The sequence below is a fragment of the Emydura macquarii genome, unplaced genomic scaffold (genome assembly GCF_026122565.2).
Source record: "Emydura macquarii macquarii isolate MOO-44397 ecotype Brisbane River unplaced genomic scaffold, CSIRO-AGI_Emac_v2 contig_3080, whole genome shotgun sequence".
Classification (NCBI taxonomy): Eukaryota; Metazoa; Chordata; order Testudines; family Chelidae; genus Emydura; species Emydura macquarii.
Window position 1 is genome coordinate 5,386,410 of NW_027133217.1, and position 26,088 is coordinate 5,412,497.

Sequence of the window (26,088 nt, forward strand, 5' to 3'; positions counted from 1 at the left end):
CACCCCCGACACGGGACACAGTGATGTCACAATGATTGTGTCAATGCCCTTTCACAGAGTGGCGGAGTCCATTCCAGTGCAGTTCAATATAATCAGCGACTCTGGCGTCTCAGTTTACCCCACCTGCCTGGCCATAAAAGGATCCAGTCCCGTAGGCAATTTTTTTTTTCTCATTTGCCAGGACTAGATTTGTGGTGCAACAAGCCATCTCCCTCAGCAGCCCGGATTTATTAACCCCTTCAGTGCCTCCTCTTTGGAGAAGGGGGGTGGTTGGTTTAAAGGCAAGCCCTTTAGCGCCAACACTGCTGATTTACGCTGGCTGAGGAGCCGTTCAAAATTCTCCCTTCCAGTCAATGATTTCGAGCACGTTGCGGTCTGTAGCACCTGAGCGGGTGAGCACCTGGTGGAGATTGTCAGTGACTTCACCCGCCTCAGGTCTGCTGTTGATAACGTTGGCTGAACTGAGAAAGAATGTGAAGCCCACTCTGCGAAAGCATTGACAGGAATGTGGTAGCTCACTGTGAACGTCTTCTGCAGAGCGAACACCCGGGGAAGTAGAGAAACAAATTTCAGTGCGGCTCTAAAAAAATCGTGCAGCCTGGGTCCTGTGAAGATGGAAAATGCAATCGATGACGTGGGGTCTCCGACGCATTCGTGCCGTGGGGCTTTCTCGTCTTTTATCTACTCATCAAAAATAACTCAAGGCAAATTAGCACTGGTTAGAATATAGGCTGATTTTTTTAAAAAAACAACCCACAACACTTTCCATGCAAGTTAATTACTTCTGATGATTAACAACTCCCCGGACAGAGAGGGAGAAATATGTGATGTCTGCCTGAACTGTCCAAAGTAATTGTGAAGCACATTCAATATGGTCCATTCGTTCGGGCACAGGAGTGGAAGTCAAGAGATCTGTGTTCTATTACCAGCCTTCCCAAAGACTAGCTGTGGGCACTAGGGCAGTTTATTTAAAGCCTGATCCAAAACCTATTGAAGGCAATAGGAATTTTGCCATTGATTCCAATGGGTCTGTGATCAGGGCCTTAGTCCTAAGGACATCTGTCCATCTATCCATCCATCCAACCAACCAACCAACCAACCTCGGGCACTTATAAGGCCCCCATCACCAAAGTATCTTTAAAGTATTTACCCTCACAACACCCCTGTGAAGCAGGGAAGTGCTAATGTGTTTGCAAAAATTCCCCACCAAACAATTTGGAATGAACAAACCTCTAAACATCGCAATTTGTTTGCAGATGGTTTGGAAACATTAAAAAATGGGCTCAATCCATCAGTTCTTACTGGGTGGAGAGACACACAGCTGACTTTATTATTAATTCTTTATTAATATTATTTGTATTATAACTGCTCTCAGAAGCCTGAAGCGCAGAGCCACGTTGCAAACCCAGAGTAGTTCCTGCACCAAAGAGCTGACAGTCTAAATAGACAAGGCAGCCTAAGCGTGGGAGAAAGAAAAAAATATTCCCCCCCCCCCCTTTATAGATGGGGAACTAAGTGATTAAGACCGCAATATTGCAAACGCTTACTTTAAGTATATGAGTAATCCCAGGGACTTCAGTGGGATTTCTGATGAGTTCACAGTTATGCATGTGCATAATTTTTTGTATGATCAGGACCTACATGATCGTCCACGTCACACAGGAGGTCTACAGCAGAGTTAGGAATTGGACCGAGATCTCCGGTGGTGCCTTTAAACACAAGTCCATCTTTCCTCTCTGAATGGACATCTGGGCCATTTCCTAGCTGAACTATAATAAGGAGAAAGCAGTGTGTGTAGAAGGACAGACACACACACTGGGTGTTCATGTTAGAACTAGTCATTAGCAGACAAGTTGTTTTCATTCTAACCACTGGATTGGCCTGGTGTATTTCCAAAGGAAGTGCAATGCACCATAATTACTAAATATAGGCTGTAAAAAAGCAACCCCTGTGCACGGTACTGGGGTTCAGGTTTTCCACTCTCAAGCCACATGGCTGATTTTGATATCACAGCTAAAGATACTTAGAAAACACAAGGCAATTACTGCACTTTTTAGTGAAGGACCCCCCCCACTACAGGAAGGATGTGGACAAATTGGAGAGAGTCCAGCGGAGGGCAATGAAAATGATTAGGGGGTTGGAGCACATGACTTATGAGGACAGGCTGAGGGAACTGGGTTTATTTAATCTGCAGAAGAGAAGAATGAGGGGGGGAATTTGATAGCAGCCTTTAACTACCTGAAGGGGGTTCCAGGGAGGATGGAGCTAGGTTGTTCTCAGTGGTGGCAGATGACAGAACAAGGAGCAATGGTCTTAAGTTGCAGAGGGGGAGGTCTAGGTTGGATATTACGAAAAAGTTTTTCCCTAGGCGGGTGGTGAAGCACTGGAATGGGTTACTAGGGAGGTGGTGGAATCTCCATCTTTAGAGGTTTTTAAGGCCTGGCTTGACAAATCCTGGCTGGGATGGTTTAGTTGGGGTTAGTCCTGCTTTGAGCAGAGGGTTAGACTAGATGACTTCCTGAGGTCCCTTCCATCCCTAATACTCTATGTTTTAAATCTATTTATTAATTTAATTGGGTCACCCCTGGTCATTTTGTTATGTAAAGGGGTAAATAACACTTCTCTGTTCCCTTTCTCCACACCATTCATTATTTTATAGGCCTCTATCATATTCTCCCATAGTTTAACAATATATCCTATGTACTGGCTTGTCCAGCCACACAATATACTGTGTTGTAGCCCGTTCCTATTAGGTACAGCGAAAATCAAACAGAGCCATGTTAGGAAGTATCTTCGTGAAGAATATTTTTGTTCCTCTTGTCTTCATTACTCAACTATTACAACACTCAGTGTGTATCTTTATGGTAATTGATAGTTTTGAAGGATAAATTAATAAAGTTCCCATTGGATTCCTATAGAACATCTTGAAATTCAAATCCAAAAAGCACTGCAGATAACATGCAAAAAAAGGTTACACAATGACAGCCAGGAGGAGGAGATGCAGGGGAAAGGCTGCTGAGCCTCAGACTGCCCTGCTGGACATGCAGGATCCCAGCCGGGATGCATGAGGGTAGGTGGTGCTCATGTCTGAGTCTCACATCCAGTTCCTGACGCTCGGCGGGGCTGCTGCTCCTCCTGGGCTGAAAGCATGTTCTGTGGGGATGGAGCGTGCCCCGTGCAGGTGGTAGGAAGGCACTCTATGGGGATGGAGCATACTCAGTGCAGTTGGTGCATAGGTAGGGTGACCATACATCCCGTTTTGGCCAGGACAGTCCCCTTTTTAAGGCCTAGAAGATGCAGTCATGGACCAGGGCCCCATCGTGCCAGGCTCTGTGCGCAGACAGAGAACAAAAAGATGTCCCCTGCAGGGGGCAGGGACCATCTTTTTGTTCTGACCAAAGTTTGCAATCCAAAGTGGACTTCTCAGTAAACCCGACGAAAGATTTTGATCTATCCATCCATCCATCCATCCATCTATCTAATCATCTCAAGGTTTTACAAGTATGTCTACCACGACAGTATCTGAGCATCTTCCATGGAAAGTAAACACAAAAAATTTCTCTCTTTCAGCCCTGCCAACAAGAATAAGCTTAAAATGATCATAAGGGTTTGAATCACACATTCAATTGCTTTGCAAATTCATTGTAGTTTTGTGAGTGAGTAAATGGGTAGTTTGAAGGGTTCTCCAAAGGACAGTCTGAAGATACTGAGTGATATTTGGAGCTGGAAAAGAGGTTTGGGGCAGTTTTGTGGTCTCCATATGCAAATTTGTAACTAGCTGATTGATTAGGGCCGATGGAGCTCAAAAATACGTAACATGGACTCTGGATTTTGCAGGACCAATAAACTTGTTACGTATTGCAAATGGCATCCTCTGAGCAGCTCTTGCCATCAGTTCTTAACAAGCTTCTTTTACCTTGTCCTATACTGGCTTAAACCAGGACTACCTGATATGCCCAGAGTTAGGGGCAAAACATAGTTGTGCTGCCCTGGAGCAGCCTGGGTGGGAGATTGTGATTTAGGCATCTGCGGAGTATAAAAGATGCCCTAGCTGTGCCACCTTTCGCCCAGTGATGCCCAGAGGCCAGGAGTGGATGTGGAGCTGCTACACTAACATTACACAAAGGAAAATCTTCAGTAGTATGGTGATACCAGCTTTATGCACCGCAAGAATGATGCAAAGGAGCGGTAGCAGGGCTAAGAATCCAGCCTGAAGGAGGACAAGAAAGGCTCTGGAAAAATGAGACAGTAGGGCAATTGTATCTCAGGTAAATCTAATTTTAATTCGCCCAAAGTAGACACCCCAATTTACAAATTACTGTCCTGCAAGAGGTCCTGTATTCCCTATTTAGTTACCATATAAACAGGACTCTTGGGATAAGGTGGGAACGTATCAACAACAACCCTTTCTTCTACATTCACATTTTGGGTTGAACTCCTCTGGTTTTGGTTTGCAAAATCCCTTTGCGTTTCCAAAAAAAGAGGCTCCCACGCTGTCTGAAATGCTTTTCTATTACTGGAAGGAACATTGTGGACAAAAGTGTTTGGGTGGTCAAATATAGATTATTCACCTTGGAAGGAACCAGGGTTGTTATTTTTTGTCTGTTTCATAAGAGATTCAATCTTCGAAGCTCTCTCCCACTGCTGTGAGGCTGAATTCATGGGCTGTCTGGAATTTAATTGTGGGGTAAAATAAAACATTCTTCCTGGAAAAAGAGATGACGAGGTGGAGTAGTGGAGCCGGTTGACCAGAAAGGCAAACAAAATCAGCCACGGACATTTATTAGCATTTAAAATAGTGTCTTGGAGAGTAATGGGTGTACGTGTGTGTTTGCGGGAGAGAGGGGTTTACATAATGGACTGTTTGGAGGAGGGAATAGCTTCCAGTCAGGTTGGACAAACAAGGCCAAGATGTAGCCTGTAATTTTCGTAATGAGTGAATTTGGAAGAGGAGATTTGGGATCGGAGGTAAACTAAGAGAATGACATCATCCCAAGGGAATGGAAGAGATCCACTTGGGGATATGAGTCAGCTGACAGAGTCAATCCTTTTCACCTAACAAAAAGGAGTTTTTATTCGGGCCAGTCAAAAAAATGGAGAGTGAGGGAGGGTTCCCTATGGAAAATTTTGACAAAAATAAAAAGAATCCTGATTTTACGTGAACTTGATTAGATCAAATTGGAATCCCACGAATTTTCATCCCAAAGTTCACCTCAAATTTAACCTTTTATGAAGTTGGGGGAAAAAAAGTTACTTCTCTTGGTTGTTTTCTGCACTTCTGGCCAGAACTACAGCAGAAAATGCTAAGATTGTTATGCTGGAAAGTGTTAATGGCTGCCAACAAGTGGTCTTTGAGCAATAGACAACTGACGTTATTTCTATCACAGTAATGCCTAGAGACCTAAACCAAGATCACAGCCTCCTTGTGCTAGGTATTACACATAAACATTGTAAGAGACAATCCCTACCCATAACTGTTAAAGGAAGGAAGTGTTGTTATCCCCATTTTCCATCTGGGGAACTCAGGCACAGAGAGATCAAATGATCAACAAATCTGTGCCAGAGCTTGGAACTGAAACAGAGCTCTTGACTCACAGTAAAATGACTTGATCATACTTCGTCCTGGTCATCTGGCCCACCAAAAGCAGGGAAGTACTGAAAATTTCACCCAGGAGGTTTCCTATCTCAGTTTTTCAGACCCCAGAGACTGGATGAGGTTGAGATTTAGGGTGTATCCAAATTTGTGGTTTCTTTCCCTAAGCAGCCAAATTCAGCATCTTTGGAGATTTGTCCTCCACTTCGGGGAAAGGAATGTGACCTTCCTTTAGGTTTGTAAAGCACTATGGAAATTGATGATACCATTAAATATGAGGCTAAAGTCAGCAAGAGGGTCACCATTTGCCGAGAGTCCATCTGCATGTGGGAGTGAGGCTACCCCTAATAAAGATGGATGCCACCTCCCACTGTTTTCAGTGAGACTGAAGCCATGCCAACAGGCAAAATGGCCACTACTTCACGGTTTAGGAGGCTAGGTAGGACACTATTAAGAGACTGGGACGGTGAGGAACTGCACAGACCCTGTTTATGGTGCGTGAGGAGACTGAAAGGGGAGCAGAGGAATGGGGGTCAGGAGGCAGAAAAAGGGGTGAAGAGGGACATGGGGGAAGGTAGGAAACCCTGAGGAGGTGCAGGTGGATATGGGGGTGGGCAGAAGGAGATTAAAGGGAAACGGGAAATGTGAGGAACTGGAGGGAAACTGGGAGTGTGTGTGTGCAGAAGATAGTCATGGGGATGAGACATGGAGGCAATTGGATGATACCTACCCCATCCTGGGGGTGGTGCTGGAGAAGAGGAGTCCCCTCTGAGTAGCTAGGGAGAAGGACACATTTTTTGCATGTGTATTTAAGGCTAGATTTTGCCTCTTAAAAGCTCGCACGCTTTGGGGACAGGCGACTTCCCCCTTCAAGCTTCCCAAACCGGAAGGTAAACAACCTCACTACCTCACAGTTGTTATTTTAGTAAATCTTGTGAGGCGTAAGCAAATCTCGTGATTTTGCGAGCGGGGAGGTGAGTCTGACTCGTCATTTTGGAACATGTGGGGTTGGCAATACCCCCACTAGTGACTTGGCGCGTCTCAAGGTTTGGGTGCCCACCCTGAGTCACCTTAAAAGGCATCAGATTTTCAGAGGGCCAGCGCTCCGCATTTCCTGAAAAGCAGGCAGGCCCCTTTAAGACGTTTTCAATTAAGCCACTGAAAACTGATGCCCTCTGTTCCACACCTACCTCCCCCCAAATCCTTCATCCCTTTGGAAAATCTTGGCCATACATGCTCTGGGTTTTTTGTTTGTTTGTTTTGCTTGCTTGGGTTTTTTCGGTTTTCGTAATTGTGAAATGCACATCACTAACTCAGAGGCCAAGTCTGACTCTGATTTCAGTTATACTGGAGTAACCAGTATGAATCAGGAGTAAACCCCCTGAAGCCTGATTTACACAGGCAAAGTGCAATCCAGTTACTCTAGTGCAAAAGCAGCGTGAGCACGGGGCCTGCAGCCTATTCTTTTACTTTACTCTTAATGTGTCTCTCTGCTCGTTTGTTCTCCCGGATCCGATGAAGTGAAGTGAAAAGAATGAGTCCCTGCAAACTGTGCCGTCCCCGTGGGTAAATAGATCTTTCTCCCTTTCCCAGAGTTACAGTGTTGCATGCCAGCATTAACAATTATCTGGTGATGCTGACATTTCATTGTACTTGCCTCCACTTCACAAGACGGTTGTATTCAAAAGCGAGTCTGAGAAGATGCTGCCAGAATAACCCTTTGCTTCCCCTCCTGTCTGATTTCCCTTATTCTCCTCAACCTTCCTGCTTGTTTCCCTCCGCTCTCTCATCTTTCCTTCTTCCCCAGGCCACCCTCGGCCACCTCAGTCTATCCATCTACTGATCTCTCTCTCTAGGGTTCGCAGTGCTGTCCATCACCATAGAATCTGAGCACCTTCCACGTAGACCAGCAATAGCCAAGTCCCCAGTGGACTTCTAGCTCTTCTTCTCTCTCTTTTTGGAGTAAGAAATGTACTTTCCCTCCGTTAATCTTTCCGCTACTTTGAAGGTGGGTGTTGCTCTCCTTTACACTCCCTCTGCTTTGCCGCCAGCTTTCTGGGACCACCCGAGAGGCAGCATTCCAGGAACAGTCTCGTGGAGGGCTCTACGAAACCCCCACATCTGCACCGCCCTGGGAGCCTTCTCCTGCAGAAGAGGAGAGTTCTACCTTTGCAGCGTGCTGAGCCTTCCTCTTCCCCATCCCTGTGGGACCCTCTCCGTGAGGCCGCTGCAGGCGAGCCAGCTGGGCTCCTTCAGATTCTCCTCACCTGCCAGCCCCCTGAGGCGTGAAACTCGTGCTGGTTTCTCACCTGTGTTGTGCCATCCCCCCCCCCCCCCCCCCCAGGGGCGTTGGGGGCAGGGAAGCCCCTGCCAGCCCAGTTCCAGCTGTCCAAGAACTGAACAACAAAGCAGATGCAATGAACATCTGTGCCCCCCGTCTTCTTTGGATCCCTCAATATTTGTGCAAAACCCAGGGATTTCCTCCATCTTCTTCCGTTTCCCCACGCTGGGGGAAAATGGGTTCAGCAGAGAGGGCTATTGCTTCCCCATTTAGCATATGCAGCTCATAGCTTCGCTGGCCTTTCTGCGCCACATCCCATTACAAAGCGGCATTGAATTTGCTCTCCCTTGAGGCTCTTTTGGCCCTGGCAATCCCTGGGGCTTTCCTGCCCACTGTCTATTGATTTGGGTTGTCACTGGCTGCCCATGTTTCCCACTTCTCCAGGCCCCATTGTGCGAGGTCTCTGCCCTCCCTGACTCCTGCAGCACTTTCCGGTTCAGTACAATTAGTGACTGTTTATTCATGTCATTTTTCATTCCCGTTTGCGGGTCTTTAATGAGGATGTTAAGTAAGGCTGAACTCCACACGGATCCCTGAGTTATTCCACTAACCACCTTTCCGTAACTTTGTAAAACTGTTCATGATTCATTACCCTCCACTCTTTGTTAGCAGCGCTTCAGTTAATGTTCAGTCTGCATGGCTGCCCATAGCCGGGCTGGTTTTAATGTTGCAAGAAAGATTTCATGAGACATTTTCTCACATGCTGTACTAGCATCCAGATATTATATATCACTGCATTCATTTTAATTTAGTCATTCTTTTGAAAAGACAACAAGGGCCCAATTACCCTCTAGACACTTACTTCAGTGCAAAGTGAGTACAAAGCATCACCAGTTCAGAATGGGAGCATTTCACGCCCATTTTTGCACTAGTGTAATTGCAGGACAAAGAATCAGGCCCTATGTGTGTCTGTTCTTTATAAATTCATGGTCTTTATAGCTTTTAGGTTCATGATATTCTAGGAAATTAATTATGATGGTCCATGTTTCTTCTAGGAAATTAATTAAGTATGAACGTCCATGTATGTCCCTAGTGTAAGCGTTGTAATTCCATTTCCATCAGTGGAGCTGGAACTTTTTACATTAGGATTGAATTTGGCCTAAAGATTCAAAGAAAAAAAAAAGATGTTAAAGTTTTTCTTAAAAAAAAAAAAAACCAAACAACTCTATTTATTAGTTTGTGGGGAAGAGTGGAGACAAAAGAGAAGCAAATTTGATTCCTGAACATAGGGTGTCTCTGTGAGCATATGCATGTGAAAGAAAGAGAAAGATATAGCTGTTAGCTCTTTCTTTCTTTCTTTCTTTCCCTGCTGCCCATCACCATAGTATCCCAGTGCCTTCTACACTAGGCTGGCCGTAACAAGATCTCTAGCGGATGTCATGTAGTATCTGGTTCTTCTCCATTTCTGAGTTATGGAAACTCTGTTTATTTATGTACTGAATAGTGACCTGAATTCTCACCTCCTTTCCACCCATGCAACCGCAGTGAAAGCTGCAGAGTTTCCCAGTTATAACTGAGAGCAGCATTCGACCCTTAAAGTGCCGTTCCAGTTGGAAAACTATGTACAAATGTATGACTGTGTAAAATGGCGCCTTGTGACTCAACCTCTTTGAGCATCTTCACGTGACATCTGCTTTACGGCCATTGCTGTTTGCCCCGCTGAGCTAATTCAGCAATGGGAGAATGAGATGGAGTTTATTCTGCCCTACATTCCATCAGGGTATCTGTCAGCTATGTTCTGATGAACTGTCTTTGATAAAGGAGATGGTACGAGAGGAATGAAGTGTGCATGGGAATTCATTTTCTGATCCAAGACCGATGGGCTGGCAGACAGAAAACTCCTCTATTGACTTGTGACCCAAGATTTGATCTGGAAGTCACTTAGATAGAGTAAATATGTGCAAGCGGGGGGATGGTCCCGCTATTGTGGGGAACTTGCCTGGCTTATACACTTCCCCAATCAGATAGCAGAAGGGGCTGAATCCTTGCTCCAATTCCCTTTACACAGAGGCCTGCCTGATGGTGAGGACTCCCCTTCCACTCTCCAATGTGGCAGAGACTTTGTAACTCCAATAAGGTGAGGCCCAGGGTTCCTGGGAGGCTTAACCCCCAGTCTTGTTGTGGTCACTGAGAACAGGGGCAGGGCTGTCCCATTCCGGGGTACTCTCTTCGCACCGGATGCTTCCTTGACCCACCGATCGCCGCGTTACATGCAAACCACATACAACATATTAAACAGCAACTAATAAAACATCATAACTCGATCTGCTGGCAATGCTACTACTAATGCAGCCCAATATGCCGTTAGCCTTCTTGGCAACCAGGGCACACTGCTGACTCATATCCAGCTTCTTGTCCGCTGTAACCCCCAGGTACTTTTCTGCAGAACTGCTGCCTAGCTCGTCGGTCCCCAGTCTGTAGCTGTGCATGGGATTTTTCCATTGTAAGAGCAGGACTCTGCACTTTTCCTTGATGAACCTCATCAGATTTCTTTTGGCCCAATCCTCCAATTTGTGTAGGTCACTCCGTATCCTATCCCTGCCTTCCAGCATATCTGCCACTCACCCCAATGCAGCTGAGCTTTCATGGGCACACTTTGAATGCCAGACATTGGACAACGATTCAGGATTTCAGCCTTGGGAATCTTGTCCTACCATTTGACCCTTTCAACTGACCTAAGACAGCATACGTGGAGCTGATCAAGCTTCCTGAAGCAGTAGCGATATCTTGTCCACATCTAACAGCCGTATAGCATGACTGTCCAGTAGCCGTTTTGCTTAGTACACAAACACAGGCAAAATGTTAAGTACTTTTTTTATACACAAGATGACGCTCTACTTTTGTCAACACCCCCTCCTCTAATTTCTTATGTAATAATAATGAATAATGTTTATGACCAAATATGAAATTCTGCATTACACACTAGATGATATAACATGTTTCTTTACTAATTAGCAATAAAAAACCCTATTAATTTTATCTAAGACATGAACTTTCTTTGTTTTCCCTGATTGCGCTTTCATTGTCCTGCATCCAAGTCAGGGACATTCAAGGACATTCCAAAAACTGAAGAACAATAATATCTCAATAGCCAGAAGGTTTTGTTTGCACGTCTTCCCAAATGGGTTATTCAAACGTCCTATTAACAAAACTAAAAACTAGGCCGACATTATACATTTGTTCATATATTACTAGCCAATATACAGTCCATTAAATACTTGTAGGCCCTCACCACCTTACATGAGGTGGGTTCCCTTCATATCTTTACAGACGGATGAGGCCTTAGTACATCACCTCTACCCTCTTACTGCCAGCTCAGAACTGCTCCTCATCCCATAATTTCCAGTGCTTTGCTAAATTTAATGGCCCCACCAATGGGGCTCTTCTACTGGGAGATTATTCTTCAGTCTAATCAATCACACCATTAGAAAAATCATTCTGAAATGCTGCCTTGTTTTGTCTTGTCCTAATTTCACCCTGTTACTCACTGATATCCTCTTTGTAGTCTTAAATTGCTTGTAGCCGTTTACCACACTCCCCCTCACTTAGCTGTTGCTTAACCATATATTTAAGTCTTTGGAGCTGAGATTTTCAAATGAGACAAAGGGCGTTAGGCATCCACTGTCTATTGATTTTCAGTAGACCTGGACACTCATTTCCCTTTGGAAACTCCAATCTTAATCTGTCCTTCCACCCTCTGAATCAGTTTCCGGGCTCTTCTGTGAATAATCCTGTCTGGTTTGCTGACAAGGCCCATTTTGCTGCCCCACCATTGCAATTTACTTGATGGCTGCCAAAATAGAAATAAAACCCAGTCCTTTCTCTCATACCTAGTGGGGAGCCCTATAAAGAATCCCTCATTACTAAGCTTGCAGCTGCCAGCAATTGTCTTTAATAACTCTCTCTTTCTGAGACGTATTATGGCTGGCAAACGAGCATGGTTCAAGATTTGAAATCCCCCGCTAAATAGCACACACCAGCGAAACATCTTTTATTTATGCAACTGTTACCCAGCTGTAAAGAGACCACAAGCACGTCAATGCGATGCCTCTAATCACAGCATCTCCTGGTGTAATTGCCTATAAATTTAGATGTAAACGGTCTCAAATGCTGAACAGGTCCGTTGCCCGCCAAGCTCTGCTACTGTTTGTCCTTCCTTTCTGAAAAAGGAGGGCAACCCGTCTGCTTGCATCTCTTCACATTGTGAGAGTGTCTGGTGATGATTAACCGTACGTATTCAACATTCTCAAGAACGGCGGAAGAACAGCCCTGAAACACGGCATCATGGGGGGAACTTGGGGAAGGCAGCCACCAGTTCAAGCCATGAAAAGGTGGCTGAGAGACACACAGGAGATTAATTCTCCGTGGAGATAAATTCTCCGATGGCACAAGTCCATGGAGGCCCATGAATTTACACTAGCAAAGAATTTGTCTCCTACAAAGAAACTTCATGTGAATTTCTTTTGGGGCTGGTCGAAGGTGCCGGCGTATTTAATCTCAGAGGAAGGGAACAGATCAGATCTGATTCATCCCGTCAGAAAAAAGGCCTCATCTCAGGAGAAGCAAAAAGATCATCTCCTCAGAAAACAGACTGGGGTCAACTAAAATCAAAAGCAGAGGCCAAAGTTGCATTAGGAAAGACCATGAGGGAACACTGAGCAAGAAACCTCCCGAAATAAAGATCAACTAAATTGGGGGAGACAAAGAAAAAAAATTAGGTACAGAAGTGGGGTAATAGGGAAGAAGACTTGTCCAGTGGTTAGGATGTAGCCTGGGACCCAGTTTCACTTCCCTGACTTCCTTTGAGACCTTAGGCAAGTTGCTGAACTTCTCTGTGCCTCAGTTCCCCGTCAGTACCATGGAGATAATATCCCTGCCCAACCTCAGAGGGATGTCAGGAGGATAAATGCATTGCAGATTGTGAGGGGCTGTGAGAGGGTGTATTCCCCATACTGGCCCTGAGAGGGTTGAATTAGGCCAGGCAGGTCCAATGAACCAATTAAGCAGCAAGTTGGGAAGAGATTTAGGCTGCGAAGGGGCCACGAATAGGAAGCAGACTCAGGTGGACAGGAACAGGAGGGGCCTGTATAAAGCCCAGAAGCTGAGAGCAGGAAGAGGGCTGCAGGAAGGAGTCTGCAATCACTCCCTGGGTGAAGGGAGATGTGCTGGGACTATAGAGGGTAGCTCATATTTATTCCCTGAAGGGAGGGAGTTGGGAGGCTGGCAAATGCAAGGAGTGGGGAAGCCAGGAAGGTAGGAGAAGGCTCAGGGCAAAATCAGCAAGGAATAGGAGTGCAGACCTCGGCTGCTGACGAGACGGTCCATGAGCTGGAACCCAGAGAAGAGGTGGGCCCAAGTTCCCCTACCTGCCAGTGGGGACATGGCCCAGACCAGACAGCAGACTGCCTGGGACAATTTGTTCTGGAAAGACTTTGTTACCCTCCCCTCCAGAGGGGGAAACCATCTGGGGTCTTGGGTGGAGGGCCAAGGAGGAAGAGGAGGCTGCGGATCCTGGAGCAAGAGGGGTGCGAGGATGATGGGAGAGACACCGCCAGGTGCGGGCACAACGCCTGGCAGAGATAATCTCCAGGATGGACAGCAGGCGGTGCCACCAGCAGTGAGTCCCCTCACCACAGGGGCTCAGGTACTATGGTAACGCGGGCCAGAGATGTGCAAAAAAAGAAGGTTCCTATAATAAGGGATCTGAAGAGGGGACACTGAGCAGAAAACCCCGACAGAGCAAAACGTCTGGCCTATTCACTGACTGGGATCGGTGGGCCGAAGGGGGAGGCCCAGGAATCAATCTGGGAGGAGAAAGAATGAAAAAACAGACTGAGCGGGTCACAAAAATGGGAGTGGAGGCACTGGACAGGCCAGAGGCGCTAGGTTAGCAGCCCGGGAGCCCGGGATCCTTGTTTATGTACACGACAGGTACAGCACCAGCAGGAGAAGGGTGTGACAAGCAGCCGGAATCAGCCATTTGCACTGTACAACAACAGATTGTACCAAACTCAGCAACCATGCCACGTATTTTGAAGAGCCATCTATTGCTGCGTGCCATCCTTAAGCCCTGAAGTTTAAGGAGCCTGATCTGTTCAGCTAACCAAAAAGGAGGTTGAGAGGCAACATGACCTAGGGCCCAGGTGGTTACATGTGGAAAACACAACTGATAGTGGTGGTAGAGGTGGGGGTGTCTTTTTGACACGGCTGAAGAGGCATAGCAAGATCCAACGGCTGGAAGTTGAAGTCAGACAAATTCCACCGTGAAATAAAAAGCAATTTCCTCACAGGGAGGGCAAATGGACATTGGATCAGCTTACCAGTGTTGGTGGTGATGGACTCCCCATTGCTTGGCATCTTTAAGATGATATTCAATATCTTATGAGAAGACTTATGAGGAGAGGCTGAGTGAACTAGGCTTATTTAGTCTTCAGAGGAGAAGAATAGTGGCCTTCAACTACCTGACGGCGGGTCCCAGGAAGGATGGAGCTAGGCCGTTCTCAGTGGTGGCAGATGACAGAACAAGGAGCAATAGTCTCAAGTTTCAGTGGGGGAGGTCTAGGTTGGACATTAGGAAAAGCTTTTTCACTAGGAGGGTGGTGAAGCCCTGAAATGGGTTACCTAGGGAGGTGGTGGAATCTCCATCCTTATAGGTTTTAAAGGCCTGGCTTGAGAAAGCCCTGGCTGGGATGGTTTAGTTGGGGTTTGTTCTGCTTTGAGCAGGGGGTTGGACTAGATACCTCCTGAGGTCCCTTCCAAGCCTAACCTTCTAGGATTCTATGATCATTCTAAAACCCATGCTTTAATCCTATTTCTGGGGGGAAATTTACAGCTTGTATTATAGGGGAGGTCAGATTAGATACTCATAGTGGTCCCTTCTGGCTTTAGAGTCTATGAAATCTATGGAAAGCTACTGGCACATTATCTGTTAACTAACAATAGAGCATTCCCATAACACAGGGAACACTTCCCCGACACAGTGTGGGAAATCATTTCACACCCACTTCTACTTACAAGTGTTAACCAGGCCAGTCTTGCTTAGCAAAGGAGATCTAACACATCCTCAAGTGTAGGTGATATGACGGCACATGGTTTTCATACCCTATGAGAATCGTAACCTGTAGTGTAGGGGAGATGGATAGAATCTCTTCAAATAGTTTGTGAGCGCTATAGTGATATCCTTTGTGTTTTCTTTGTACATTTTTACAAGTCTATGGAGCTAGGCCTGGAATAGACTCATAAACTCATAGATTTCAAGGTCAGAAGGGACCAATATGCTCATCTAGTCCGATCTCCTGCACAGCGCAGGTCACAGAACCTCACCCATCCACTCCTGTAATAGACCCTGACCTATCACTGAGTTACTGAAGTCCTCAAATTATGGTTTAAAGACTTCAAGGTACAGATAGTCCAACAGAAAGTGACCCGTGCTCCATGGCACAGAGGAAGGCAAAAAAACCCCAGATCCTTTGCCAATCTGCCCTGGGGGAAAATTCGTTCCTGACCCCAAATATGGTGTTCAGCTAAACCCTGAGCATGTGGGCAAGAGACATCAGTCAGACATCCAGGAAAGAATTCTCTGTTGTGACTCAGAACCCCCCCATCTAACATCCCATCACAAGCCATTGGGCTTATTGCACATACTTAGCACATATGTGTATTTGGTCCCCACGATGCCCAGGGGTTTCCTTCATTTTATGTTTGATGTATAGAGAGCACACAACGCCTCCTAACACATCCTTGTTTGGCTGGGCAATGACATACTTGTACGTGTTTTGCTGGTGCTATTGACGTGCCAATCTTCTGAAAAACTGATGAGACATGTAATTAAATAGATATGCCTGACTGATATAGCCCAGGCTGTTCGAGCCGGATCCCAATCTCCTTGTTGTGGCTTTAAAGCCGGAGTGTCTCTGTTGTACAGGATCGCAGATCACCGTGACCTTAGAAGAAATGTTTTGCTTCCTTTTAAAAGGCAGTGTTGTGCAGTGGGTAGGGAAGCCAGGGGGATCTGGGGGTGTATTCCTGACTCTGCTACTGACTTGTGTGGGCCTGGCCCAGTCACTTTGTTTCTATTTCCCTTCCTGCCCTTTGTGTGTCCTTGTCTACTTAGATCTTAAACTCTTTGTGTTGGGGACCATCTCTCACTGGGTGCTGCAGTGGGGCCCTGGGTATATGTGTATGGTGGGGGAGCTATTCAGTGAGCTGGATTTGGTGTCACTCCAGCGATTCCTGAAAAAGGCAGTCAGAATGCAGGCTCTTGAGATTAGATTCACTCTCATAGGTTCAAATATGAATATGACGTTGAGGGCAGGCCGGATTTAAGAGTATTTACATAAGGGGCTCAGGCCCAGATTCTCAAATGGGTCTAGGCACCTAACTCCCATTGGTTTCATTACGCACCTAACTCCTACTAACGTTAACTCTTTGTACTTCATCTAGAGGAAAATTATTCATTGAAAATTACATTCTGAAGTGTCTATGGATTGTTTCTAGTGCTGTGGGTGCTAACTCACCTTGACGCATTCATTGCCTAGCTCAACATTTTGATTAGACAACTGATTTCCAAACAGCTGTAAAAACCCACGGCGTTGTGCCTCTAACCCCAGTTTGCTCCTTTTTCTCAGCTCTGATCATCGTTAAGTTGTGATCTGTGCACAGGAGCCATCGCAGGAGATTCCATTGCTCAAGTCAGTAACAGAACCCGAAGTGGCCCTTTATCATCGCCTGCCCTTTTTTAGGAGTCAGTTCCAGGGCTGGGGGGGCTCACGGAGTTTAGGTTTTAGGGAACATTTGTTCGGGACAATGCTAGAGCAATGACCTCGAGAGGTCATGATTGCATGGAACGTTTGCACACCCATGTTACAGCCACGTCAATGTGGAAGAGGCAATCCCTTATTTGCAGCTAGACGCATCATCCTTGCTAAAATATCCACCAGGAAGCAAACATCCTGCCCACACAGATCATGCATTTAACTCACGGCTAACTAAACACAGCTAAAATCATTGCACCAACTGGCATGCTCTGTTCGCATGATATTAGATCCACACCAGCTCCGCCTTGCTCTGCAGTACAAGAGTAGTTGCAACAGACGTTATGGCACACATGGGCCAGGTGCTCTGCTGCCATAATCAGCATAGTTCCACTGACGTCAACGGAGGCCAACGTCCAGTCTAAATCGGCAGCGCTCCATTGAAACCACTGGGGACAGATCGTTAGCTGGGGTAAACGTGCGTCACTCCAAGTCAGTACACCCGCTGCTCCCACTCTCTTCCTCCAAAAGACTCTGGAAGGCCCATTGATACGGTGAAGTGTTCAGGACCGTACCCCACTCTGGGATCAGTCTGGGCTCTATAGCTTTGCATATTGCCCAGTCCTGCATGCCGGGGGGAAATTCACCCCTGTGCAGGACGGCCAGCGCAAGGTCTATGCACCCCATCGTACCTCAAAATAGGGCTCTGGCTCCTATCTACCCCCCCCCCCCAACCTTTTCATTCATTATGAATATTTTATTGCAGGGCCTAGGAGCCCCAGTAATGGACCAGGACCCCATTGTACAGCTAAGCACTGGGCAAACAGATTAAAAAAGACCGTCCCTGCCCCAGGGAGATGACAAGCTAAGTGCTGGTCACTGCTTGGTGGCACACCGAGAGAGCAGTCCCTCTGCCGTCCTCCTCCCCCCCCCAGGGCAGTTGTGACAGCCCTTTGCATGGCCCGCACAAAAGAGCAGAGACTACTTGTGTCCCCTTCTTCCAGCTCCTGTCGCAATACATCCCTGAGCAGCCACGATCATGACTGCTTCTAATGGTCAGCCTATGAGGAGGTTAAGGCCCAGATCCATAATGGGACACAGCTGCCTAACCCCCATGGAAATCAGCAGCAGCGAGGCACCCATATAACTTTGAGGATCTGGGCATACGCTCCTTCCACCACTCCCGTACCCCAAATGGCTTTTGGACTCTCCCGGAGGTCGCGGTTTCTGTCCCTGCTGATGGCCTGCGGTGGGGATTGTTACAAGCATCATCTAACGTTTCCATTGCTGAAGGATACCCCCGTCGAGAAAGAAGGGCTGCTTGCATGATCTCAAATATTCATCCAACACTTTAGTGGAACTAAGTCCTGGGAGGCTGCGGGGGGGGGGAGGTGTCAAAACACTTCTGATATTGTCCCCCCCACCAACCTCCCTGCCCCAAATATCATTTCCCATTTTCCTCTGTAATTTCTGGTTCCGGCCACAAATGGAAATGCCAGAACACCAGGGGAAAGGCTCTTCCACATTATTTCTGTCCCTGCCAGAAACAGGAAATACCAGAACCCTCGTGAGAAAACAAACCTGGGTCTTATGAAAATTCTCGCTTCATCTTATAGGCCCATGGCACCTGTTTCAGCGGTCACCACGCCGGCATAACTCTGAAGCAACTTAATTGAAGCGAATGGAATAACACTGCGATGAAACTGGACTCAAGGGATTCACACAAGACATAGGGAGCTTATACTGAACCGATCCGAATCTCCAAAGCTTGTGATCTTCCGCCCGCACCAACTGAGAAGAGAGGAGACCCTTCACCAGCAACTTGTCACGTTGATCTTGATCTGACATCCACTGAAGTTGATGGAAAGGCTCCCATTGACTTCATTTAGCATCAGGTCAGGGCTACAGTACATGTGACTGAGCTGCCAGGTGAGATGCAGCCCAAGCCTTAAGGCAACGGTGAAAAACTTCATTGCACCACTAGCACCTGGCCCTGGCTTCCTTTTTTTAATTTTCAGCTGCTTTTAATTAAATGCTCAGCCCTTTCTGGTAGCACTGGCCCTTTTCTGCTATTTCCACATTAAAAGAATGCTTCCCCTGTATTACATTCATTAAACGCAGGAATACAAACTATTTTTTTTTTAAACCCAGACATTCCTCATTTTATGATGTTCCCGTATTTCTTAACTCCTGCGTACGAGGGCCCCATCTGCAGTCGCAGTCAGCGATGTGAGCCACACGCTTTGGCTAGGAGAGTGGCTTGTAAAAATGTCCCTGGCCTTTTAGACAGAGCAGCACAGTCCTGTTTGCTCCCCCCACTTCCCCTTTAAAGAGCTGGTGCAAAGGATGCTTTGCAAAGAGATTTGGGGCCACGTCCTCAGCTGGCACGAAGCAGCATAGCTCCTCCGACATCAGCGGAGCTCCTCTGGGTTACACCAGCTGAGGATCCGTCCTTCCATCCTGTGCCATCGCCCAGGGAAATCCACTAAGTGAATTTTCTTGGCTGACGGTGGGTTGGTTTTTTGTTTTGTTTTATATTTTTTTGTTTTTAATAATTTTGATGTAGATGTTGGGCCATCTACCCAGGTCCTTCCCAGGAGTACCCAGCTCAGGTCAGGAGAGAGGGCACCAAGGTGCCCTTTATGTCCATTCCCCGATCCTGGCCTGTCTGGGTACAAAGCCAGTACTCAGTGCAAATTACAAAAACCCAAAGGTTGCTCTACTCTAATTTAGCTCCCAACAGCCCCTATTGAGGACAAAGATGGCAGTTTCGTATACTAAGGTGCAGGGAGCACCCTGTAGTCGTGCCCTCTTTTCCCTGGACTCCTCCCTCCATGCCCGTGGCTGAGAGCAGGGGCGTCACAGCTGCTGTTATGGAAGCTCTATTTGGAAAGGGTCTTGCTGTCTTCAGTGGGTTTTGGATCAGGCCCTTCGGCGGAAGGAATTTGCCAGGGGCCCACTCAGTAGCATGTGGCTTCTGCACAGGGAACAATCCAGGCTCCTGGGGTTTTGTGTCAGGCTGGGAGCTCGGGTCTTCGCTGCATGTGCACAGAGAGCGGCGAGTTTAGGCTGTGGGAAGGCAGAAAGCAACTGAGCTCGTGCATGCGGCTATTGATAGACCGCACCCCTCTTACCAGAGCAGCTGAGCACCTCACCCTTGTATGATGCATTTCTCCTCACAGCTGCCCCGTGTGGCAGGGCAGGGCCATTACCCTGTTTTTACAGCTGAGGAACTGAGGCACAGAGAGACAAACTGGTCACGAAGGGATTTGAACCCAGGGCTCCCGAGCACTCAGATAGCGCCCTAGCCTTGGGACTGTTGCTCCTTTTTACAAGGCAGGCAGCCAGCACTTAACATGCACCCCATGGGTTCTTAGAAAGCCAGCCGGGGTCAGACTCAAACTCACAGCAGAGAGCTGGTCTGGTAATTTAGTGGTCAGCGTCAGTCACCTCGAACCACCCATTTGCTCTGTGGGGGGAGGGGAGCTAACTCCCAGCTGGTGGAGCCAGGGCTAGCACTGATCGAACCGGCATGCTAAAAACAGAGCATTGCGGCGGTCATGTCACAAGGGGCTAGCCACCTTCAGGGCAAGCCTAGCGTCTCGGACGGGCACATGGGCAGGATGCTGCTCCCTCCTGCCGCCATGGCCACACTCTACATTGAGCACATTAGCGCCAAGCGAGCTAGTGCGGGAATGTCTCCTGGGGCTGGGAATTACCTTCCTGGCTCAATGTGCAGCTGGCCCCACAGTGAGGCTGTTAGCAAGGGTGCCAACGGGGGTGGTAACTCTCAGGATGTGGTCACTTGAGAACTAGGAATTAGATAGAGACCACGAACTCACTGCATGGGGGACACTGAATAGCCATGATCTGGCAGTGATTATCGGCTACCACTGGTCTAGGATGAATTTGAATTGGTGGCCTAAGGTTTTAAGAGCGCCCAATCCTGCTTTCAACCTCCGGGGCCACCCAGGCCAGGTCTAAACTAGACAGTTAGGTCGACCCAGCTACCTTGCTCAGGGGCGTGAAAAATCCAGACCCCAGAGCAATGTAGTTAAGATGACCTAATTGCCAGTGTAAACAGCACTAGGTCAAAGGAAGAATTCTTTCATCAAGCTAGCTACCTCCTCTTGGGGAGGTGGATTAAGTACAGCGACGGGGGAATCTCTCTTGTCACCGTAGTGTCCGCATACAAAGGCGCAGCTGAAGCATTTCTAGTGAAGACATAGCCGTAATCTGCCATCTGCAGCCAGGATCTTGAGAAATAACCATCTGGTTTTAATGCAAATGTCCAAAGCAACAAACAAGGGAAGAAAACAATGGTAGGATTTCTAAGTAGATGTTTTTCAGGAGGTGTCAGAGCCTCCTTAATTACTTGACCGCAGATATTGTAAGACAGACCAGAATTTTCATTACTCATACAATTACGCAAGGATGTCATCCTGAAATTGTAAACTTCTGTGTTCTTCTGTCCTTTATGGAGATTTTCACCTATAATAAATTGAGAATAAGCCTTTTTTCCCCTCCCGTGTTCTTTGATGATAATATTCATCCTGTGCCATTCATTTGAGAACATTTTTTAAAAAGAGATGCTTAAAGTAGCGGAAGAATTAGGGGGCTGGAGATGCTGTCATCTGATTGCTCTGAGTTACTCACGTGCTCATCAGCTGTATTTTCCAGGGTATCAGACTGGCTGTTTCATTACATTTTTCTATGGTGGCGCCTTCCATTCTGACAGACGAAGAATAAGCTTGTGGTTTAAGCACTGGGTGGACATTTAGCTTCATTTCTACCGAACTCATGGGTTCAAGAGGTAGTCTTATGATTACTGACCTGGCACTAAAAAGCTCTATCTTCAATTCCCCATTTGGCTGCAGATTTCCTGTGTGAGCTTGGGAAATTGACACATCTTTGACTACTGGCGGTAAATGTGCCCAATGGCCTGTGATGGGATGTTAGATGAGGTGGGTTCTGAGTCACGACAGATAATTCTTTCTGAGTGTCTGGCTGGGTCTTGCCCACATGCTCAGGGTTTAGCTGATTGCCATATTTGGGGTCAGGAAGGAATTTTTCTCCCAGGGCAGATTGACAGAGGCCCTGGGGTTTTGTTGCCTTCCTCTGCAGCATGGGGCATGAGTCACTTGCTGGTGGATTCTCTGTACCTGGAAGTCTTTACATCATTATTTGAGGACTTCGATAACTCAGTCTTAGGTTAGGGGTCTATTACAGGAGTGGATGGGTGAAGTTCTGTGGCCTGTGTTGTGCAGGAGGTCAGACGAGATGATCATAATTGTCCCTTCTGACTTTACAGTCTATAAGTTCAAGTCATTTTAATGTCCGTGCCTTAGATTCCCCATTCCTAAAATAGGGGTCATGCTATTTCCCTTGCTTGTCGGGGATGTCATGAGGCACTCAAATACCATGGTGATGGGGGCTAACTAACTATCTAAATAAAGAGGATTCCCTCAAAATGCTTCACATAGAAGGATCATTTCACCCACTACTGAAATCCTGGAGCAAGATAGCAACATCACACTGGGAATAGAGAAGAATTCCATCACCGGCTGCAGGGAGGGTTTTGCTAACACATAGAGAAGCATTTATACTGGAACTTGGCTAATATTACCTCCACTTTTGCATAAAGCAACATAAGAGCCTTGATTCTCTGCTGTGGTGGGGTTGTTTTGCACCCCAGAAGATTCATCTGCTGGAGGATTGCCTCAATGTATGGGGATCCTTGGCTGGCACAAAGTCACCATAAGAAGTCCTATAACCCCCTCATTCTAGCTTTCCACGGCTGGGGGCATGACCAGGGAAAGGAGTCTCTGGCCAGAGCATTCAGCTGCTAGAATGGACTTTACAGGCAGTTGGATATTGGTGCAGCCTTCAGTTTGTTCTAATTTATGCCGGGAGGTGGGGGGCAGCCTGGCTGAAAATCATCTTTTATGCCCCCGGTGCCGACTTACATCAAGTGCGCCTTTCCCCATTTCAGAGGATCTGGCCCAGTATCTTTAATGATCCATAATTATTACATCCCATTGATAAGATGCGTGATGGCCCTGATCCGATGTCTGTGGAAGACAAGAGGAAGCCTTCCATTGACTTTCCATTGAGTCAGGGCCTGCATCTCCACCATGCCAAGACAGGGCTTGAGGGGGGAGTCAGACCTCTACAAACTCCATCCCCGCCCCGAGGTGTTCCTTGCAGCTTCCCCATCATAGCATAAAAAACCCGACAGTGTCTAACTTTGTGAGCTCACACTCCCGGGGGCAGAACTGCAATAGCATGCGGATTTCTGTCGTCGGAAACCTTGGCTAGGGAGTTAAGATGTAATTGGATATTTTTCTTTCATCTGGTTTTACTTGTTCTTTATTTCCAGCACGCTCCCCGAGGTGCTCATTTGAAAGTGGTTGCTTTCAACTGCTGCTTAATCTATGACATCCTCATTTTCGTCCACGCATCACAATAAGCCAACGTAATAAATGGCTGGTAATTTTTTTCTTTGAGCGAGGAAGCAAAGGAAAATTATGGCCCTCTTACAATACCACAGAACTGGCTCTGTGTTTGCATTGATCAAATGTTTAACATTAAGTAACCAATTAAGAGCGAGGCAGCAAACATAGAATCATGTTGTTTAGGAAATAGCTCTCTTTTCTGGTTCTTTCATTTACAGACTGCAGCTTCAGGCTGTGAGGGAATCATTTCCCTTTTTGCTCCCTCAAGAGAGGTGTTCCCTCAGGAGAGGTGTTCCCAAATTTCTATTCTACGTATGTTATCTAATTACCTCTCTGTCAAGTTTAAAAACAGTCAAACAGAAAAAAGAAATGATAGTCACAACACGGGGGAGGAAATGAATCATAAAAGAATAAGAACTGAGGACTCAGATTCAGTGCTGCGGAAACAAGGGATGGAATAGGAAACCTACCTCATGATTTGTTTTGCTTTCCTCCAGTTTACCCCAATTCATTATTATTACAGTTGTGCTCATGGTGCTAAGTGCTGTACAAACTTAGCAAGAGACAGTCCCTGCCCCAAAGAGCTTACAAACTAAATAGACAAGAGATAACACAACTGAAGCAACATGCTGAATATCATTCAATGAGTCAGAGAGAAGCACAGCAGTGGAACTTATGTTCCTTGGCTATTAGTTTAATAGCCTATACGCTGGACCACAGTACTTTCTGATTTAGTTGTTTTCTCATCCAAACTCCCCACCCACAGTCAAACTCTATTTGGACTTTCGTCAGCCTTCTCTTCACCTTTCCCTCTCTCTGACCACCCTCGTTACTTAGAAAAGGCCCTCCTGTATGTTTTCAAAGGTACTACCTGGCACATCAGGTTTCTGTCGTAACTACTGGAGCCACTGTATGAATCTGAAGCTTCTTGAGTCAAAGACTATTAAGTCGGAAGTAGACACAGAAGAGCCAACCACCATGAAACAAGAACAAAATCAAAATGTCGGACAGCTACCCTGCCCCATTGCCAATGGGAAAGAATGGTAGATTCCACACAGAGAGTAGCCCTTCTCTTTGGGCAAAGGGCAGAAACAGTAACAAGCCTTGTTTGGGATTACATGGTGGTCAAGGTACCTGAACAATATCTCTGTGACAGCTGCCACCATCGGAGTGGAATCAGTGGTGAATTATGGCTGTGAAGTTTGCTAGAATAGAGAGAATAAATAGGTCCAGAGATTCTGGTTAATTTGGGGGTAAGCATGTGAATGTTTTGATGCGTATCTAGCTAGCCATTAATCTGTTTATCACTATCATAGAATCATAGAATCATAGAATATTAGAGTTGGAAGGGACCTCAGGAGGTCATCTAGTCCAACCCCCTGCTCAAAGCAGGACTAACCTCTGCTATATCATCCCAACCAGGGCTTTGTCAAGCCGCAGCTTAAAAACCTCTAAGGATGGAGATTCCACCACCTCCCTAGGTAACCCATTCCAGTGCTTCACCACCCTCCTAGTAAAAAACTTTTTCCTAATGTCCAACCTAGACCTCCCTCCCTGCAACTTGAGACCGTTGCTCCTTGTTCTGTCATCTGCCACCACCGAGAACAGCCTAGCCCCATCCTCCCTAGAACCCCCTTTCAGGTAGTTAAAGGCCGCTATCAAATCCCCCCTCACTCTTCTCTTTTGCAGACTAAACAAGCCCAGTTCCCTCAGCCTCTCCTCATAAGTCCTGTGCTCCAGCCCCTAATCATTTTGTTGCCCTCCGCTGGACTCTCTCCAACTTGTCCACATCCTTTTTGTATTGGGGGGCCCAAAACTGGACACAATATTCTAAATGCGGCCTCACCAATGCCGAATAGAGGGGAATAATCACTTCCCGTGACCTGCTAGCAATGCCCCTCCTAATGCAGCCCAATATGCCATTGGCCTTCTTGACAACCAGGGCACACTGCTGACTCATATCCAGCTTTTTATCCACTGTTACCCCCAGGTCCTTTTCTGCAGAGCTGCTGCCCAGCTCGTCGGTCCCCAGTCTATAGCTGTGCATGGGATTCTTTCTTCCTAAGTGGAGGACTCTGCACTTTTCTTTGTTGAACCTCATTAGATTTCTTTTGGCCCAATCCTCCAGTTTGTTTAGGTCACTCTGTATCCTATCCCTACCTTGCAGGGTATCTACCACTCCCCCCAGCTTAGTGTCGTCCGCAAACTTGCTGAGGGTGCAATCTACCCCATCCTCCAGATCATTAATAAAGATGTTGAACAAAACCGGCCCCAGGACCGACCCCTGGGGAACTCCGCTTGTGACCGGTTGCCAGCTAGACATGGAGCCATTGATCACTACTCGTTGAGCCCTATGCTCTAGCCAGTTCACTATCCATTTTATAGTCCTTTCATCCAACCCATACTTTTTTAACTTGCTGATAAGAATACTGTGAGAAACCGTATCAAAAGCTTTGCTAAAGTCAAGGTATATCACATCCACCGCCTTCCCTACATCCACAGAGCCAGTCACCTCATCATAGAAAGCAATCAGGTTGGTCAGGCATGACTTTCCCTTGGTGAATCCGTGTTGACTGTTCCTGATCACCTTCCTCTCTTCCAAGTGCCTTAAAATGGATTCCTTAAGGACCTGCTCCATGATCTTTCCAGGGATTGAGGTGAGACTGACCGGTCTGTAGTTCCCCGGATCCTCTTTCCTCCCTTTTTTGAAGATGGGCACTATATTTGCTTTTTTCCAGTCCTCAGGGACCTCCCCCTGTTGCCACGAGCTTTCAAAGATAATAGCCAATGGCTCTGAAATCACCTCAGCCAACTCCCTCAGCACCCTCGGGTGCATTGCATCTGGCCCCATGGACTTGTGAATGTCCAATCCTTCTAAATAGTCTTGAACCTGTTCATTCAGCACTGCGGGATGTTCGCCTCCTTCCCATTCTGCATCAAACTATC